General features: G+C 43.0%; 1 protein-coding gene across 4 annotated transcripts in view; it reads right to left on the reverse strand.

Moving 5' to 3' along the window:
- The window catches only part of OSMR (oncostatin M receptor), a 49,473-nt gene that overhangs the window by 36,998 nt on the left and 777 nt on the right, over nucleotides 1-11,698 (reverse strand). Inside the window, exon 1 of one of the 4 annotated variants that reach the window (XM_027604671.1) lies at nucleotides 11,534-11,676. The exons of the other annotated variants lie outside the window; for them this stretch is intronic. The gene's annotated coding sequence lies outside the window, so the exon portion shown is untranslated. Of the gene's footprint in view, nucleotides 1-11,533; nucleotides 11,677-11,698 lie in introns of those variants that run through there. 4 annotated transcript variants of the gene reach the window in all.

Here is an 11,698-nt window from a genome sequence, read left to right on the forward strand (position 1 = left end):
TTCTTAATTTAATACTAAGTTTGTTAGTCAAGGGAAGCCCTGAGTTTCACTTTTCTACTTCAAAGTCTGACTCACCCCATTGACAGGCAATGAAACCATTCAGAGTCCATTTTGCCTCTGTCTGGCCACCCGGACTTCATCAAAAGCCAGAAATACAGTGAACCAGATCATCCCTTTTCACTGCCCACCACTAACTGGGAACAACAGTGAAGACAGAAAAAGACTATAACCAGCCATTAAATTATTCTGTGGGAGTCAAATCTGCTTACACACGGGCCCAATTGCCAGCAGAAACAAAAGTCTGCAAACAACAGCTTTTACTCACAGCCCTTTAAGCCCGTTTTCCACTACTTCCATTTTTGCCAAACATGGCCCTTCATACCTCTCTAAAATCTCTACTTACAACTTCAGATAGGCTCCTATTACAACGAAGTATCGAAGCCAGGGAGAAAATGAATTCGAGAGAAAATCGTTTCTGCTCAGAACCAAAGGCAAGGCAAAGGAAAATGCCAACATGAAGGGGGTGACTCTCTGCATGCAACTGACCCTTCCTTCCAATCCTAGTCGGTGGGTACAGGATCCTATCCTAACACCGAGTTATCTTGAGGAGCGCAAGGTGCCTCTCTGTAAGGAAATCTCATCCTGTAAATTGAAAAGCAGATGACTTGGGGAGTGATGTAGGGGGCCCCGTGTTCTCTGTAGGAAAGGGCTACTTAAAGTGTTCTTCAAATTTTGGAGTTTAAGTAAATCAAGTATCTCACATGTTGCAAACTTTAAATAAATGTATAGGAACAGAGAAACTTAAAACTACAAGTTAGAAGCCACCTATGAATTAAGGGTAACCAGAAATTAAAGAATAAAAGTTGTCACCTAACAAAATCGAAAAATAGAGGAGTCTTTACAAAGGATTTGTTTCTATGGTCTGGGGATCACAGGAGAGTCCCCGAGAAGCATCGGGACAGTCTTGTCCGGAAGTCCCGACCTTCCCCACCTCCTCCCACTCAGCAGGTTGTGAATCTGAGGAGGTTAGCTTCAGAATGAGAGTCAGCAGCTGGAAGAACCTTCCGGAGACACGCGTGTCAGCCTTTGGGAAACGCTGCATGAACAGTTCTCCTGATGTCTCCGAGCCTGATGCTTTGGGAAGAACACAGCCACCAAGGGCTCTGAGCCAGCTGCTTCCAAGGCCCAGGAGACTGACCGCAAGGCCCGTGTGGACCCCCTCCTCCCCTCCCTTGTAAATGAGCCTCTCGTTACCCTGCGCCCTATTCCGAGGGTACCAGCTCTTTGCTGGTGAGCTCCTCACTAGCACAGTGAAGGACCTGGGGATGAGGGAGTGAGTTGTGCCAAGGCCCTGAGGGGAGGCGGGGGAGTGCGGGGCTTATTCAAGGAACAACAGGAACCGGTGTTGCAAGGGGCAAGGAGGTGATGGCACTGGAAGTGGGAATGGTGGTGGAATTCAGGAGAGATCTGACAGAGCAGGCCAGGACGTGACAGGGGGGGACAGACGAAGCCATCACGGACGGCCCCCAAGATGGCCTGAGCCCTTGGTAGAATGGAAATTACCCTTCATAGGGAAGTAGAAGAACAGACGTTGTGGGCTCTAGCGAGGGCTAGACTGTAGCAAGCTCAATATGAGATGCTGATTTGATGTCCAAGGGAGCTACCTAGCCGGACACACACTTGGGAGTCCCTGGGAGGGGTCCTGGCAGGGGTATAAATCATCCTGGCTGCGTACACACAGCCTTTAAACCACAGGGGACATGGGGCACCTGGGGGGCTCAGTTAGTTAAGCGTCTGCCTTCGGCTCAGGTCATGATCCCAGAGTCCTGGGATCGAGGCCCGCATTGGGCTCCCTGCTCAGCGGGGAGTCGGCTTCTCCCTCTGACTCTCTCTCTCTCATTCTCTCTCTCTCAAATAAATAAATAAAATCTTAGAAAAAAATAAATAAGCCACGGGGACCGGATGATGGCCTGGAGAGGCAGCGCAGATAGCTGTGCGGGGTCCGCGCCTGAGACTGCAACCCACTCTGCAAATCCATGACATTCGGGACCAGGCTAGACTTTCCTATAGCACCTGGAGGACAAGGGCCGAGTGCCGGAGGCGCTGTGAGCGCCTTCGGCCCGGTCTCCCAGGGAACCTAGGGGCTCCAAACTGGGGCCCCTCTTCCTCCACAGCTGGGCCACAGCGCCCTCTCCCTCTCTCGTCAGGCTCTCCCTCTCTCGTCAGGCTCTCTCTCTACAGCTGTCCGTGAGGAGCATCGCTACTTCCCTTGGTCCAGTAGGAAAAGGAAGGCAGGGGAGGATGAAGTGGCAGGATTCAGAAAGGCAAAACCACCTTCCCGCCTCGCCCACACTTCCCAGTCCTAAGCCCAACTCGGTTCTTTATTTCTATTTTTCAGATCTCCATCATTCCCAACCAGACGATGAGCTGCTTGAGGACAGGCCTGGATCTCAGTCCCCACTGTCCATCACCATCCCAGCACATAGTTGCTACCCAGTTAAGTATCTCGTAAATGAACAAAAATTTGTACCAAATTTTCTCACATTCTTTCTTCTTTGCTTTCAATTTTATTTTATTAAACAGATTCCTTTTCAGGCCCTTCCACTTTTTCTGTTGCCAAATATTGCCTAATTCATAGTGTTTCATTGACATGTCTTCTCTGGAGAGAAACTTCCCATTCAAATGTTGTCTCTGTGCAAAACAAAGACACTTTCGAATGTCCCTCGGTGCAAATACCACATACACAACAAAAGACAAACTTTGCCACGGATATAAGCCTGCCCTTCTTCACTAGCACTTTGTGTTCGGTCATTCCTAAAATATTTATTCCTGGGAAGTTTCCTCACCATAAATAACCCCCTTGAGAAGCAACATGACCAGTCATTTGCTTCCCAAGAACATGGGTGTGTTGCCAAACGTTGCAGAATTGGCTAAGTGCCTCATGACGTCATATGCAAATACTAGTTTAAAGAAAGAAGCTGTTCATCCGGGGTCGTGTGCTGGGAGTGTGTGCTCCCTGTGTGAGAGTTCTGTGCAGCAGTACAAAGGGCTGCATGTTCCCCACACTTCCCAGATCCATCTATCTTTATTTGTTTTTTATGAGCACTGCTATTTGTCTTTGGGGGCCCCTTCCAAAGGGCCCTTGCCATTATAGCACGAGATGGACCACCTGTAAGGCTTCACTCCAATCCACCACCCCCTTCCTCCTAAAGGAAGGTTCAAGCACACCTTCCCCTCTGCCTAAAACTACCCGGGTAAGTGCTTCTACCAGTTGTGTAAGGTCATCCCTTATTTCTGGGGCTGAATTGGCTTATGCACAGCTCATTTTCTTTTTCTTAAGCAGTATTCAGTTAAAGATTCCTGGACCTTGTGACTCCAGCTAGCATTTAAGCTGAGTCTCTCAGTGGTCAGGGACACTAAAGAAAGGAAGAGAAAACCTTGATCTGAGGAATATTCTGGACCCAAAGAATACATAGGAATTTAGTATATGCTAACAATAATATGGGGCGCCTGGGTGGCTCAGTCGTTAGGCATCTGCCTCCGACTTAGGTCATGATCCCAGAGTCCTGGGATCGAGCCCCGCATCAGGCTCCCTGTTCCATGGGAAGCCTGCTTCTCCTTTTTCCACTCCCCTTGCTTGTGTTCCCTCTCTCGCTGTCTCTCTCTGTCAAATAAATAAATAAAATCTTAAAAAAAATAATATTTTGAATCACTGGAGAAGAGACAGATTATTCCCTGGAACAATAACCTGGACATTTGTGGGAAAAGGAAGCCGTAACAGTCAAGCACCCGGGCTCTGATGTTAAGACTGCTGAGGGTCCAATCACTACTCTGGCACTTAATAATCTTATCAACATGGACAGGGCACTTTACCCACCTAGGCTTCAGTTTCTTTTCCTGTAAAATGAGAATAGAGAACCTACCTCATAGGACTGGCATGAGGATTAAATGAGATTATGAGAACCTATACATAGAAAATCCAATTATTGTTAATTTTTATCATTATTGCTATTGCCTCACTCCCCTCAACAAAATAAATTCCAGATGAACAAAGGTATAAATGCAAGTAAAAGGATCATTAAAATTACTAGAATATTTGTATAATCTGTTTTAGCATGATATGAAACCTAGAAGCAATAAAGATCGTACAACGATTAAATGAACATTGCAAAAATTTTAGTGCTATAATTGGCCCAAAAAGAAACTGGGAACAATAGTTTCAATACTTATGGCAAAGGGTTACTATCCCCTAAAATACAAAGAGCTCTTAGAAATTAGAAATCAATCAAAAACAGACAAGCAACCCTGTAGAAAACCCGGCAGATGATATGAATAGGTAATTCACAAAAGAGGAAATATCAGTAACCAAAAGGGAATAAGGAAAAACTAGACAATATCACTAATAATTAAATAAATGTAAATTATAATAATAGTTTGTATGTCTGCATGTGTGTCTGTGTGGTGTCCAACTGGCAAAGCCTAAAAAGGTTTTACTGCCTAGCACTGGTAAGAGTTTGAAGAAGTAAGCATTGTTACTCACTGACGGGCGAAAAGCACGACTTTATCAAGATCATTTTGGCAATACCTATTGAAATTTCAGGGTGCATTCCCTTTGATCCAGATATCCTACTTCTGGAATTCTGTCCCATAGATAATATGCTCATATACGTGTGTCCATACACAAAAATTATGTATTTTAAAGAACATTCATTGTAGTATTATTAATATTTAGGAAAAATGAAAACAATCCAAATATCTGTGAAAAAGAATTTGGAAATTTAATTATGGTGCATTTCCACAAAGGAAAACTATGAGATGGTCAAAAGGATGAAACAGATCTATGAGCTGCTGTGGAAGAATATCCAAAAAATACTGAGTGAAAAAGCAAGTTGCAGAACAGCGTGTGCACACAAACACCTCTGGGAGAGAAGTGTGCAACCGTGCAACTTAGAACTGTGCAACCATGCCACTTAGTACTCTCTTTAGAAGGATCTGCTGCAGGAACACAGCTGCCTGACAGCTTCCACTGCACATTCACACCTGAGCCCATGGTCCCTGCAGACTGCTCCCAGCCAAAGATCAAACCAAACCTTTTCTGCCCAATATGGGACTCCTCTAATAGGCACCATTCAATCGAAGTCTCCCCATTGGCGTGGGCAAAACATTCTCAGAACTGCACTGCAGATGGAAGCTCTTCTTTCTCACTCTTCCCTCTTCCCTGTCACCTTGCATTGGGTTTGCCTCCTCCGGCTCCCTTGCCCGTTCATCCTTCCCCAGGGCTCTCTCCCCAAATCTCTTGCACATCTATTTCTGCCTTGCTGTCTTCTACTTTAAGGATCCAAACTGGCCCCAAAAGACACACCCAACTACAAACCCTTATAAAAGTAGAGCTGGGATGGGATAAAGGACGTGAGCAGGATGAGGGAAATTACAGTTAACTCCCTCATGTTATGTAATTCTGCAACATAAAGAGTTCTTTAAAACGTGTGTGTTTTACATATATTTACGAATGCAAGTAGTTGTAATTCCATTATTTTCATATTTGAACCATATACCCCAACAGGGCTAAACTAGCTGACGGTATTTTGTGATTCAAATCCAACCCATAGCTGTCCAACAGGCCTAAAAAACGGTTCGAATTTTTTAGGTACTGGATCAGCCTATGAGCACGTCATGTGTGTCTGTACAAAAATGTGATCTCTCAGGTCCTGAGAGAATACAGGCACTTGAAAATTGCATTTTCAGGGGCTCTGGGTGGCTCCATTAGTTAAGTATCCAACTCTTGGTTTTGGCTCATGTCATGATCTCAGAGTCATGAGATTGAGTCCCAGTCAGGCTCTGCACTAGGCGTGGAGCCTGCTTAAGATTCCCTCCCTCTCCCTCTCCCTCTGCTAATCCCACCCCCCCGCCCCGCAAAAAAAAAAAAAAAAAAAAAAGCATTTTCAAATACAGAAAGTAATCAATGTCCTGGGTAGAAAAACATACTGCCATTCCCTTCTGATAGACCAGCATACTAAGGTACGTGAAGCTACCCTATTCAAAGTCCCCCATTGGGAAGCCTGGGAGTAGAAAGAGGTGAGCAAGAGATCACATGAGGTGTGAGACATTTACTCATGATGGCACAGCTTCTGCTCATTTACCACTTCTCAAGGGTTGGCACATACCGTGTTTTCACACGGTGGGACCAGAGTCCACGTTTTCTAAGAGTTCTTCTTATCTTACATTTTCCCAAAGTGTTCCTTATGCCTTACATTTTTCTATTTGGTAAGACACCTGAAATTTTCTATTTGGTAAGACACTTGAAATTATGGCTTTTCTTTTAGTCGGCTTCGATTTTATACTCCGACTGGATAGATTTTATGTGGCCGGCTTCATCTTAAAACAAGTTTTAAGTAATCCAGATAGTTAGTTGCCTCAGTGATTTCAGATCTAAGACTAGAACTTGGTGTCATTTTTAGTGCTCTCACTAACCCTCTTTCGTTTGAGGAGGAGAAGAAGGAGGACTATAATTTAGTTCTTTCGCATGTAATATTAAAAGAAAGCACTTTACAAGTCCTGTCACCCACATTCAATCCAACAGGAAGTGGTATCACTAGCAGCATGATTTTAAATACCAGAGAAAGACTAGACACTCAAAGTGTGGATGAAGACATCACCCAAGAGATTGCTAGAAATGCAAAATCTGAGATCACACTTCTGATCTACTGAATAAAAATTTGCATTTAAACAAGATCCCTAGGTGATTTCATAGGCTCACTCTGAAGTTTGAGAAGCACTACTATATTCGATACCTATTACATATTTTTGTCTCCTAGGATACTATTGATACATAAAGGAAAGATCTACCAATTCCTTCTATGATGAGGTACACTGCAGAGGCCATAGAAAGATATGAAAGTAAATATGAAAATGATCCTAGCTAGCACAAATTGGATGCTAACTCTCTGCTGGGGGCTTTGCGATGCGATTTACATGAATTTGTTAATTGAGTCCTGACAAGAGTCTTACAGAAGAAATTCTATTATTACAGAATTTCTAATATATAGAATTCTAATGTATAGAATTTCTAATATATAGAATTCTATTATTATAGAATGCACATAGATGAGGAAATGAAGGCTAAGAAGGTTAAAAGTCACTTTGACATAGGTTGACATAGTTAATCCAGAACTTGAAACCAGGTGAGACATTCCCCAAAGCACAGCACTTTTCTATCTCACACTGCTTCCTCCATCCTTGGAGCTCATACCACAATGGACTTTAAGGCATAAAGAATTTTTAACAATTATAAACCCAAGAAATCCTGAGGTGCCTGGGTGGCTCAGTTGTTAAGTCTCTGCCTTCGGCTCAGGTCATGATCCCGGGGTCCTGGGATTGAGCCCCGCATCGGGCTCCCTGCTCCGCAGGAAGCCTGCTTCTCCCTCTCCCACTCCCCCTGCTTGTGTTCCCTCTCTCGCTGTGTCTCTCTCTGTCAAATAAATAAATAAAATCTTAAAAGTAAAATAAAATAAAATAAACCCAAGAAATCCTAACAAAAATTCCAATAGGATATTTTAAAATTTGACAAGCAATTCGTAAAGCTTATACAAAAGAGAAAATGTATAAGAATCATTTCTAAAAGAATTTTTTGGAAAAAAAATACAAATATATATGACTAGATATATAAACAAAGCTGTAGCATTTAACACAGGGTGGTACTGGTCTAAGAAGAGACAAAACAGATCAATGGAACAGAATAGAGTCCTGAAATAGACTCTTGTATGAATAGGAATTTATTTTACTATAAAAACAGAATTTCAAGTGAGTTGGAAAAAAGATGGATACTTAAAGAAATGGTGTTGGGTGAACTGCCTAAAACTTTAGAAAGAAATTAAGTTACATCCTTACCTTCTACTTCATACAAAAATCTGGTATTGTAAAGAGCCAACTGTACACATCAAAACAATAAAGGTATTAGAAGAAAATAAGATAATTTTCAAAACAATTTTTAGGTGCAAAAGATCTCCCCCTAAGCCAGGTGAAGCACAAAAATCATAAGATTGCAGGGCACCTGGGTGGCTCGGTCAGTTAAGCGACCGACTCTTGGTTTCGGCAGGTCATGATCTCAGGGTCGTGAGATTGAGCCCCGTGGAGGGCTCTGAGCTCAGCGTAGCGTCTGACTTGAGATTCTCTCCCTCACTCTCTGTCCCTTCCACTGCTCTCTCTAGCTTTCTCTCTCTAAAGTAAAAATAAATAAAATCTTGTAAAAAATCATGATTGCAGAGTTGATTACACAAATATTTAAAACGTCTGTGAAGCAAAAGATAGTTTAAAACAAAAGCATTATGAATGGATAAGCAAAATGTGGTATATGCATACAATGGAATATTATTCATTCTTAAAAAGGAAAGAAGTTCTGTCACCAGCTACAACATGGATGGTCTTGAGGACATTTTGCTAAGTGAAATAAGTCAGTCACAAAACGAAAAGTGCTATATGATTCATCCATTCATGAGGCACCCGGGGGAGTCAAATTCATAGAGACAGAAAGTACAATGCTGGCTGCCAGGGGCTGGGGCCCCGGGGGAATGGGGAGTTATGTTCAATGGGCACAGAGTGTCAGTTTTACAAGACGGAAAGAGTTCTAGAGATGAATGTTGGCAATGGGTGCACAATACTATGAGTGTATTTAAAACACTGACCTGTATACTTAAAAATGATTAAAATGGCAAATTTTATATTATGTATTTTACCACAAAAAAAGCTGGGTGGGAAAAAAAAGAACATCATACGAGAAGAAATATTTAAATCATCTACAACAGACAAAGGATTAAGATCCTGAATAGGTACAGAGCTTCTGCAATAAACAAGAATCAGAAAAAGCAACTCAATAGAAAAATGAGCAAAAGACAGGAACAGGTAATTCACAGAAGACATGCATGACCCATAAACATTAAGAGACATTAAATTGCAGTAGTAATCAGCAAAATGCAAATTAAAATGCCATATCGGGTTTCACTCATTTACCAGATTTGAAAATTTAAATAAACAAAAAAAGATAATGGCTGATGGGAAGGATGACAGAAACAGATTCTCACGCACTGATTTTAAATTAGGACCTGGGGTGGGGCAGTGTTATGATTTGAAGGACTCAAGTGGAAAAATGGACCAACCCTTTGACCCTCGAACTCTATTTCACAGAAATATGCAGGCTGACACACAAAGATGAATGCACAGTCTTTCCTGAAGTCCTGTTGCCAATGCTGACTAACTTTAAACCATCCAAATGTCCAATAAGGGAAAAAAATGGCTAAATTATATTTCTAATTTAGAATAACATGTAGCCTTTAACAAAAGTGTTTGTACTGACATGGGAAAATCTCTAAGACTTGGAAAATGAAAAAGTAAGCTGCACAATGTATAGTAAGATCTCATTTATATATATTAAGATATATGTATGGATACATTATTATGCAAATGCATAGAAAACAAAATAAAATCTCCGAATGGTATTTACCAAACTTCATCTTTCCTCTTCTGAGTGGGAGTAGGAGTGGACCACGGTAGTTCTACAATTTATTCTATATGCTTCTCTATTTTTCTGAATGAGAACATATTCAGTTATTATTTGTATTATTTTTAAAACATAAAAATGAAATTCGGACAACCTGGAATAAATAAATGCTGAAAAACCAGTACGCTTGGCCCTTGAACAACGTGGGTTTAAACTGCACAGGTCCACTTATACACGGATTTTTTTCAATAAATGCAATACGGAACTGTAAGTGTATTTTCTCTTCCTTATGATGCTCTTAATAACAGTATCTCCCATTCTCTCTAGCTTACTTCATTGTAAACACAGAGTATATCATACATATAACATACAAAATGTGTTCATCGACTGTGTTATCAGTAAGGCTCCTGGTCAACGGTAGATTACTAGTAGTTAAGTTTTGGGGGAGACCAAAGTTACATGCGGGGTTTTAGGCACCCCAACCCCCGCATTGCTCCGGGGCCAACTGGAGAACTAAAATGAGAGGGGGAGGAAGGCTGGGAAGCCAATTACACAGCTGCTGGGGAAGAAAGGCTCACTTCATGTAATTCCAAAGAAGCCTGCTTGGAGGGAGGCATATTTCTCACAATATTGTATGTGTTTTATTTTTCCCTATTTCACTTTTTTTTTTTTTTTTTTTTTAAATCAAGGAGAGTTTCCCTCTCCAGGGAAAGGAGGGCCAGGTCTCACTGTTCCTGTAAGTGAGCAAGATGACACTCGCTCAGATTTCCTTCTACGGGAGCCAACAATGCCCCAGCCCAGTTCCCACAAGGAAAACATAGTCCTTCCTCTTGTGGAAGCATATTACCACTGATCTCTCTTTCAAAACCATGGTAGTTTTCCTGACTTGGTTCCTTTTTCAGGACAAAAGGTTTACAAGGAACATCAGAGTGTCTGGGACACCTCCAAGCACACCTGTGTAGGTGCTCCTGGTCTTCCAGGTTAAAGAAAGGGATAGAAGGAGAGACCCAGTGTGTAAGAAAGTATTTTCCCCCATGTGGCCTGAGTCCTGTTGGACACTGTCAAGCTGGCCTTTGATACAAAAACGCTCAGACATATTTGCTGGGGCAACAAGAGGCAGAACTGGGACAAAGATGTAAGTCACCAGGAGGCAGGTTACAGCTGAGAATTAATTTTGTCCAGCAATCAAATATTAGGTGGTGAGCTCCCTGCTATTGGCTTCTAATACTTCTGAATGCTACCAGGGCAGACACAAACTGAGCATGACCTGAAGATTCTAAATAGGTAAGTGGGAGACCAGTGCTTTAAAAAAGATTGATTCTGAGGCGCAGCTCAGTCTGGGGCCCTTCAGTCCCAGGGGTGTCCGAGTGCATTTTAAAGCAGCCCAGGAGAGAGACAAAGGAGGGTAGTAATGGAGCACCACCTCCAGGACCACTTCAAAGAGGGTCCTAGAGTTGAAGGCACAGCATAGTGCTTATAAGCAGAAGCCTGAGCCAATTCCTGACTCTCACCTGTTTGCTGTGTGACCACAGACAAGTTACTGAACTTCTCTAGGCTTTGGTATCCTCGCTGATAAAAGGAGAATGACAAAACTACTACCTAGCTCACTGGTGAAGCTTACATGAGCTGGCATATGTCAAGTACTTAGAACAGCACCTGGGCCACAGTTAAGTGTGAACCATCATTATTCTGTGAGGGAGAAAACCGAGGCTGACCAGAGGAGTAACTCCAGCCCAGTCCCAAAGTCAGCATTAGACTTGGGCATAATACCCCAAGTTTCTTTCCTTCCAGCTCAAATCAAATATACCACACTCACTTCTATCGCATCCTCTACAGTGACCCCCACATTTACTCCTCTTGAGTTGGAGTATAAGCTTATTCACAGAGTGTCTTCCACCCTGTCGGTTACCAAGTGGCCTTGCTCAGTGGCACCCAAACGCGCGCTTCCCACCACTGGGCAGGCAGGCAGGCAGGATGCATGCATGCAGGCACGGACGGGCTGATGAAGGACAGGCCCAGGACTATCAATAAAAGACTCACGGTGTCAGGGGCAAAGCCCTGGGCCACGCGGCGTTTTCGGAATCACCGGGGCCCGCTCTATGGTCTTGGAAAGTTCCTGAACCGCTCTACGCGGGTGGGGAGTGGGGCGCTTGCATTTCCAAGTCTCCCGCTGCTCAACCGGCCAGCTCGGTGCTCCTTCCATTC

The sequence above is a fragment of the Zalophus californianus genome, chromosome 5, assembly GCF_009762305.2.
Source record: "Zalophus californianus isolate mZalCal1 chromosome 5, mZalCal1.pri.v2, whole genome shotgun sequence".
NCBI classification, from domain to species: domain Eukaryota; kingdom Metazoa; phylum Chordata; class Mammalia; order Carnivora; family Otariidae; genus Zalophus; species Zalophus californianus.